General features: G+C 38.9%; 1 pseudogene; it reads right to left on the bottom strand.

The window, feature by feature from the left end:
- Positions 1-440: 440 nt before the first annotated feature.
- LOC108858397 (berberine bridge enzyme-like 9) lies at positions 441-3,977 on the bottom strand (annotated as a pseudogene).
- Between the last annotated feature and the right edge of the window lie 5,636 nt (positions 3,978-9,613).

Genomic DNA, 9,613 nt, shown 5'->3' with positions numbered 1-9,613 from the left:
TAACATATCATTAGTTTAATAATTATTTATTAAAAAATTATAAAGAATAATTATGTCAGTTTTGTAACTATTCATAGAATTTGGATTATATTTCATAATTTTACTGTCAAAATTGATGTCTCTTTGGCAAAAATATAAATCAACGTTTTTCCAAATGATTAAATATTAAATATTGAAAATATATTTTTGATAACTATAACACTAATAATAAAAACTATATTTTATTTATTCAATATTTATTTTTGTAAAAAAAATTTAGCTACTAAATAATTTATTCTAAAAGTTAGATAATTGATATTTGGGCGAAAAAAATTATCAACTTTAAAAGCCATTTTAGGCCTACTTTTAGTCAACTATAACTGTTGACTAACGATAGGACTAAAATGATATGATCAATGGAAGATTATGACTAAAATGGCTTGTGAATGAAAGTTGGTGCTTTAAATGGTCCAAGTGAAAGTTCGTGTTTTTTTCCAACCAAATTTGAAAATTTCTGATGTAAATGACCATTTTCCCAGCACATGAATGCTCCGTTCGTACCGAAAAAATATCCGGATCAATTTTGCTCTTGACCTTTAACTAATCTCTCGAAATTGTTCTTAAAATACTTGTTGTCCCCATACACTTTACCTTCCTCGTACTTCGAGTTCAAATTCAATTCAATGCCAACGTCTCTATAGTTCAAAACGCATCTCGTGGATTCTTTGACACGTAAGGGCTCATTTCCTCGAATACCCTTTCCGTCTGTCTCAAGCATTCTTTAGACACTGCTTCCCCTGCAACGAACCAGTTCACTGCATACTGAATCTTGAACATGTTCCCTGCTACTGCGGGAATGCTGTTTCGGTCGATGGAATCTCACTCATCCTCCCTCCGTACGAGTTCCAAGCCATTGTTATGTTCTCGTTCTCTAATAGAACCTTGAATATCGCATCCAAACTGGTTCTTGATATCTGTTTCTGGACGTAATCGGATTTTCTCTTGAGGTAGATTTGCTTTTGCGGGATACGGTTTAGCATAACCGATGTTGGTACTGTACCGGGTGGGATACTTAGCCAGAATAGAACCGATTCGATCCATTTCATTTCTAGACACTCTGTTTTGTTCATACCAAGCTCCGGGAAATCCATGTTCATGATTTCTAGAAGCTTAGTCGAATCTCCGAGGAACATTCCCATGAAAGTAGCCTTAGCAGTTTTGTCATTTGTGCTTAAAGTTAACCTTATGAACAGATTGTTGTTGATCTTGTCTGCGATCTCTTGCCATTTCACTACAAGTTATGTGGTATTACTCCTCCTTTGTTTTCGAAAGTTTCCGCATTAAAGACTGTGACCTTCCTTGGAACCGATACTAGCTTGATCTTCCAGGCTAAGAGAACACAGAAACTAGCGGCTCCATTCCCTGGAACCGATACTAGCTTGATCTTCCAGGCTAAGACAACACAGAAACTAGCGGCTCCACCACCACATAAGGCCCATAAAAGATCTTCGCCCATCGATCTACGGTCCAAGACTCTTCCTTTAGCATCAATGATCTTTGCGTCTATAATGTTATCGACCGATATATTTTATCATCATGTTACCATAACCACCTCCACTAAAATGTCCCCCAGCGCCTAAATCGAGACAGATTTCGGCAGGAAATCCACGGAGATCGTTGCTTATGTTGGCAAATCCGTTGTAGATCTGTCCAAGCGTATCACCAAGTGGAGCCACGCGATGTCGAGTTTAGGATCAAAATTTATAGACTGGAGGTTGAACATGTCTAGGACTACGAATTTAACTGTTGATAAATATGACATCCCATCATAGTCGTGCCTCCACTTCGGATACGGAGCTGTAGGCTGAGTCTTTTGGCGCAGGTGACCGCAGCATGGATGTGAGTAACGTCTGCGGCTGCTATGATTTCTGTTGAATCCGGAAAACCGAATTGATACAACAATATACATAATGTGATTTTAAGGAAATGTATGATCGAAATACAAAATGAAAACCAATAATAAAACGGTTTTGCAAACGTACATGGAGTCGAGATGATCTCTTTCCTTAACTCTAAATATTCGATCCGTAGTGAGACGGGAAATGACAAAATATCGAGTCCCATGATGCAACCATGTAAGAAGAAATCACACGTCACTTGGGACTGTCTCGACGAACTATAAATTCTATGAAACACTCTCGAACTATAGACTTACGTTAGGAGATTTTCTTTGTTTGTTTGCGATATAAAAAGTAGTGAGTAACGAATGAAAGAGTCAGGTTTATTTAAAGAGAAGGAGGATACCCACTTCCCACAACAGCTGTTGCACGTGGGCGAATATCTCACGGAGATAGAGTGAAGTTGATTTTCGAAAAAATATTCTCCAAGTCTTTCTCTTATCTTGTTAAATATCTCGACAGGTTAAAATACATGACATTTTTATTTTCTAAACAAACTAATTGCCGTTTCAAAACGAAATGCATGTAGTTTTTGGGAATTAAATTGGCAAAAAAGTTGAGCTTAACTTGGTCCAAAAAATCTTTTTGGGCGGGAGGCCCTCCACCAAGACCCAAACTCACGCCCACGCCGAGCCGGTCAGACGGCGGCGGCGGCGGCACACGCGTGGAGAGCCTTCTCTCTCCACAAGCTGTTTAAACTATCATATCATGAACGCATATTTATATAGCTCAACATTCAGTCTCACAACCGATGTGGGACCTTGCTTCTTCACTCATTCATTTAAGAGTTAAGGCCAACCAATGGCCCATTTGTATTTACATATTTGCCTTTATTAGTTTAACCATTAAGCTTCAATTAATTAGGCCCAACGAATCCCATGAATAGAAATGACTCTAAACATATGTTGACTAAATTCAGCCTCGATAGACTCTAAAAACTTTACTGACTAGACTTATACGAATGACTAGACAGACTGACTTATCGAGAGTATTTGCGAAAAATTCATTTGTGTTTGAGTTGGTGGCATTTTTAAGCCTTGGACCACTCATAGTTAATATGTCTGGTTTACTTACCAGAAGGTGAACATGATACCTTAAACCAACTGGTGTTTTATGTAGTCCGAGACAACATGCATAACGCGACTTCATTTTCTCATAGAACTTAGTTCTCTATGGTGTTCATTGTGGCCTGTAACTATTCCTGGTTTTCATGAGTGAACTTAAAGAATATAGCCTTGCATTCATTCTACTATAAATGGCCCCATTTCACACTCATTAGGTGATTGACTATGAAAAGTATTAAGTAATACTCCGGTTTAGAAGCTATGAAATTATTAAAAGCCAATGCTTATCCTTCTCACATTCGTCAGCACTTTTATCATCTTAGGAGCTGGGATGAGACTACTCTGTCTCAAAGTGCTTTGGTTAGAATATGTTTGATTTTGTTTTTCTTTTGAACCTATGTCTTGTGATCTCCAGTCATGATAGCTAGGGTTGCAATCAAGCATCCTCATTCATTATAGATTTTAAACTCATTCCTTTTGATGATTTAGCAACACCATCTCGTGGTAAAACTTTAGTAAATGGATCCGCTAGGTAGTCTATTATGATTATCCCACTTGAGATAAGTTGTCTAATGGTTTTATGTCGTCTTCTGATGTGACGATATTTACCATTGTAGAGATTATTATGAGTCCTAGCTATAGCTGATTGACTATCACAATATATTCTTATAGCTGGTACATGTTTTTCCCACATAGGAATATCTTCCAAAATATTTATATGTCATTCAATTTCTTCTGCTACTTTGTCTAATGCTATGAACTCAGATTCCATGGTGGATCTGGCTAGCACTGTCTGTTTGGTAGATTTTCAAGATATTGTTGTTCCTCCTAGTGTAAGAACATATCCACTTGTGGATTTTGAGTTTTGAGAATCTGGTATCCAGTTAGTGTCACTGTATCCTTCTAAAAATGCTTGTTCTTTACCATACTGAAGCCCAAAATCTTTGGTGTAGCGTAAGTAATTGAGTACTCTCATTATAGCTTTCCAGTGTGTATGGCATGAATTACTTGTATATCAACTAAATATGTTTAATGTATGCGTTAGATCTGGTCTGTTATAATTGGTCAAGTACATGTGACTTCCGATCACATGTGAATACTCATTTTGTGAAACCGCTTCACCTGAATTCTTTGTTAAGTGCATTTGAGGACCTTTCTGTACTATTAGAGTAATTTCTAATATTTTGAGCATATTTTCATGTAAATTTTCTCTTCTAAATCACCGTTTAGAAAAGCGGTTTTACATTCATTTGATGGATGTCTAGGTCTCTTAAGGCTCCAATTGCTATCATTAGCCTTATTGGTGTTATTCTGGTTACTAGATAATATGTATCAGAATAGTCAAAGTCTTCCTTTTGTAATCCTTGAACTACAAGTCTAACTTTATATTTTCCACCAAGTTTTCGAGTCATTATACATTTATTTCCTAATGCTTTGCTGCCGTATGGTGAATCCATTATGTACCATGCATAATTTTGCATGATAGTATCGAATTCACTTTTGATAGCTTTGTTCCAAAACGGAGCGTCTGGTGAAGACATGGCTTCTGCCAAAGTTTTTAAAACATTTTCTACTAAAATGCCATTAAGAAATCTTCACCAAAAGATTTTTTTCTTTCGAGCTCTTTTGCTTCTTCTAGGTTCATCTTCTTTTTCATTTTTTGAGATATCATTTATAGAAATGTTGACGCTTGTCTCAACTTATGATTCATTGTCGTTGTCTCTTTTTTCTCGAGATCGTTTTGAACCTTGTTTTTTCTTGCATGGGAAAATATTTTCGAAGAAAGATGTATTTCTTGATTCTATGTCTGTATTTACATGGATGTCTGATATTTAGATTTATGTACCAGAAATCGATAAGCACTACTATTATGTGCATATCCGATGAAGATGCAATCCACTGTTTTACGTCCAATAGTGACTTTTTTGGTGGTGGTACCGCAACTTTTGCCAAGCACCCCCACACTTTGAGGAATTTATACGAAGGTAAATTACATTTCCATAATTAATAGGGAGTTTTGCCAGTTATTTTTTTGTAGAATTTTTTTTTATGATATAATTAGTGGTAAGCAACGCTTCCCCCCCCCCCCCCCCATGTTCTGCAACCGCAACTTTTGCTAAGCACCCCCACACTTTGAGGTATTTATACGAAGGTAAATTACATTTCCATAATTAATAGGAAGTTTTGCCTGTTATTTTTTTGTGGAATTGTTTTTATGATATAATTAGTGTTAAGCAACGCTCTCCCCCCCTTTCCCCATGTTCTGGGGTAAACCAGATTCCTGCAAAATTGCATTCATCATCTCTTTTAGAGTTCGATTTTTGCGTTCAGTAACTCCATTAGATTCTGGTGAGTAGTGGGTTGTAGTTTGGTGGATTCTTCCATGTTCTTTTACAAAATACATTGAATGGACCATCATACTCGCCTCCTCTGTTGCTTCTAACTATCTTAGTAGTTGTTTTAAGCTGATTTTCGACCTCGAGTTTAAATTCTTTGAATTTCTCTAAGGTTTCATCTTTGTTATGTAACAAATATAAATGACAATATTGTGTGCAGTCATCACAAAGTACTTTTTCCTACCTCTAGTTTGTATGTATTTTAAATCATATAAATCAGTTTGGTATCTAGAGAACCAGAAAGGAACCCTATCCGAAACAAGATATTTTGGATATCCGAATATATTCAAACCAAATATATATTTTTAAATATATTAATTATTTTCAATTTAATCTATACAAGAATATACAAAATATATAAAATGTTTTTATGTTGTCTAAAATACTTAGAAATATATATAAATAGTTGAAAATACATGTTTAAAATAGTTAAACGATACTTAAATACCAATACTTAAAATATTTATTGATTTTTATCCAAATGGTACCCGAATGTTCACTCCTAATCAAATATAAAAAAAATAGTTATTGATAAAAATATGTATTTTCTATTATATTTAAATACAACGTAGTTTTAAAACTAACTCGCATAAAACGCGGATTATCATCTAGTTTACCACTCTCTGTATTTTTTTTACTTGACGTTTCTCGGCCTTGCACGAAAATTAAGAAATCTGTTGTAATATGTGTCTTAACCTTTTCAATTGTTTTAGATTATTTATTTAGTCAAAAGGATGCTAAGAATCACGTAAATAATACAGGGGTAAAAAAATCATCTTCTGTCATTATTTGCATCGTTATTCGTAAACGTCAAATATATTGACACACAAATAAAGCTCTAGAACGTCAACTATTCCAGAACAGAGGGAATATAGTATTAAGACATCTAACTAATAATTTAGACATACTTCTTTAGGTTCTTTGAAAACTGCCAAAAACATACAAGACTTTCGAACAATCATTAGACAATAGCAGTTTCACTAATCAACTATTGAAATATGGATTCACAGGAATACTACTTTCATTCCTGAAGAAGTTACCACTATCAACTCTAGTCTTGATCTCCACCAACCTCTCGAAATCTCCGGCGAAATATTTCTCCCCGTATCGTTTACCTTCAACATAGCTCCTGATTTTGTGAGAATTGGTTCCCAATTCAATATCCCGATAATTAAAAAATGACTGTCTCGGATTGTAGAGTATATGTATATAAAGGGTACTTGAGTCTTTATGTATTACCTAGAATACCTCTTGTACACAGTATAAATACTATATTATCTCATCTAATAATATTCACGTTAATCCAATAATCCCATATGGTATCAGAGCTTTGAACCTAGGGATCTAAAAAAAAATTTTCAGCCGCCAAACACAAAAACATCAAAACCCTCGAGTATTCTTCTCCTTCCTCTCCAAGCTCATCATCAATGGCGCAATCTCCGATCTCTTCCACCGAGACTGTACCAGTCTCCGATCCAAACACCCTTCTCAATGTGAACATGACCAATGTCACTAAACTCACGGCGTCCAACTTCTTGATGTGGAGTCACCAAGTGCACGCGTTGCTTGATGGTTACGATCTTGCCGGTTACATTGACGGTTCTACCGTTGTTCCTCCTCCGACAATCCACGTTGAAGGTGTTCTCTCTCCGAATCCGGCGTATACTCTTTGGAAGAGACAGGACGAGCTCCTCTACAGCTCTCTCCTAGGCGCGATCACGGTTACGGTCCAGCCGATTCTCTCTACAACAACGACGGCAGCCCAAATCTGGGAGACCTTATCTGCGACTTATGCGAAGCCTAGTAGAGCTCATATACAGCAGCTTCGCCAACAAGTCAAAGCATGGACTAAGGGTACCATGTCTATTGACGCTTATGTGCAAGGGTTTACAACCCGATTTGATCAGCTTGCTTTACTGGGTAAGCCGTATGAACTTGAAGATCAAGTTGAACTTGTGCTTGAAGGACTGCCGGAAGAGTACAAGCAGATGGTGGACCAGATCGAGAGCTGCGAAGTCACTCCTACCATCACGGAAATTCATGAGAAGCTTCTCAACTTTGAGGTCAAGCTCCAGACCAAGAATCCCGCGCCTCCAGTTGCTCCAGTTCCTCCTATCACCGCCAATGCTGCCCAGTTTCGTGGGAACTCCGGCAACAATAGTCGGAACTCGTATCAAGGACAGAACCGGCACCACAACAAGGGTCAACAGACGTGGCAGCAGCATCAACAATTCTCTCCCCGTCCTGACCAGAAATCGCGGGGTTATCAAGGCCGGTGTCAGTTATGTGGTGTCTACGGTCACAGTGCGCGTCGGTGCTCACAGATGCAGCAGACGCATGGAGCGTCACACGGTGCTCCTTCCAACCCGCAATATGGCACACCAGCTCCGACTTCCTGGCATCCACAGGCTAACATGGCGGTGGCACCGCAGTACAATCCAAACAACTGGATCCTGATAGTGGGGCAACTCATCACCTCACAACCGACTTGAGTAACTTGGCTCTCCATCAACCATATACGGGAGGAGAGGAGGTCACGATCGCTGATGGCTCTACCATTCCTATCTCGCATACTGGTTCCACTTCCCTTACTACACCCTCTCGTTCTTATACCTTGGATAATGTTTTCTATGTTCCAAATTTGCAAAAGAACCTTATCTCCGTATACCGCTTGTGTAATTCTAACAATGTGTCTGTTGAATTCTTTCCTGCCCATTTTCAGGTGAAGGATCTCAGCTCGGGGGCCCGATTACTCCAAGGCAGAGCTAGAGACGAGTTGTACGAGTGGCCAGTAATCTCCCGCAACACCATTATCCTCTTCGCCTCACCCTCACCAAAAGCTTCACTCACCAACTGGCACTCGAGCTTGGGACACCTTTCTTCTCCTATTTTACAAACTGTTGTTTCTAAATTTTCTTTACCTATTTCTGATTCTTCTCAAAAACAATTTCCTTGTTCTCATTGCCTTATTAATAAAAGCCATAAACTTCCTTTTTATTCAAACACAATTTCTTCTTCCAAACCTCTTGAATACATTTATTCTGATATCTGGACTTCTCCCATTCTTTCTGTTGATCATTTCAAATATTATCTTATTTTTGTTGATCACTTCACCCGATATACATGGCTTTATCCTCTAGAACAAAAGTCCCAAGTCCGCGATACCTTCATCATGTTCAAGTCGTTGGTTGAGAAACACTTTAACCTTCCCGTCCGAAACCTTTATTCTGATAATGGTGGTGAGTTCATAGCCCTCCGTCAGTTTCTCTCTACCCATGGCATCTCCCATTTTACCTCTCCTCCTCATACACCGGAACACAATGGGATTGCTGAAAGAAAGCATCGCCATATTGTCGAGACAGGCTTGACACTTCTTCACCAAGCGTCCATCCCAACTACATATTGGACCTATGCTTTTGCGGTGGCTGTGTACTTGATCAACAGACAGCCATCGTCGGTTCTTCATCACCAATCTCCCTATGCAAAGTTGTTCAACAAGGAGCCTAACTACTTGAAGTTACGGGTTTTTGGGTGTGCTTGTTACCCATGGCTCCGACCTTATACCAACAACAAACTGGAGAACCGATCGCAGAAGTGCATCTTTCTTGGCTACTCACTCACACAGAGTGCCTATCTTTGCCTTCATCAACCTTCCGGTCGAATCTATACGTCCAGACATGTCACCTTTGTCGAGACTGATTTCCCTTATATCACACCCTTACCTCCAAAAGATGACGCCACTGATCAAACCCAGCCATCCTTTACTCCTCAGATACTTGTCCCGATACCAAAGCCACCACTCGTGCACTCGTCACCAGCGCCTTCCCCGGGTCAGGATCCTCACCAACAGTCTTCACAGACTCCGACGTCATCTAATTCTGCATCTGCAGAACAAGGTAATGTCACGGGTATGGAACAGGGTTCAACAGCTACATCGCGAGATGAAATACACAGCAACCAACCACCTCCGCCACCGTCACCCACACCCGACACCACCATCACCAACCCAGTTCCTGAAACCACTACTACTGCGCCCACTTCCACAAATTCCTAACCAGAAATTCCTAACGCCCATCCTATGCGAACCAGGTCCAAAAATAATATCTCTAAACCTACCAAAAGCTTACCCTTGTCGCTACCACCACAAACACCCAAATACCTATCCCTACCACGGTTAACCAGGCCATGCGAGATGAGAATTGGAGACGCTCCATGA

This window comes from Raphanus sativus, chromosome 5 (genome assembly GCF_000801105.2).
Source record: "Raphanus sativus cultivar WK10039 chromosome 5, ASM80110v3, whole genome shotgun sequence".
Taxonomy (NCBI): Eukaryota; Viridiplantae; Streptophyta; class Magnoliopsida; order Brassicales; family Brassicaceae; genus Raphanus; species Raphanus sativus.
This window is presented reverse-complemented; position numbering and strand designations above follow the sequence as displayed.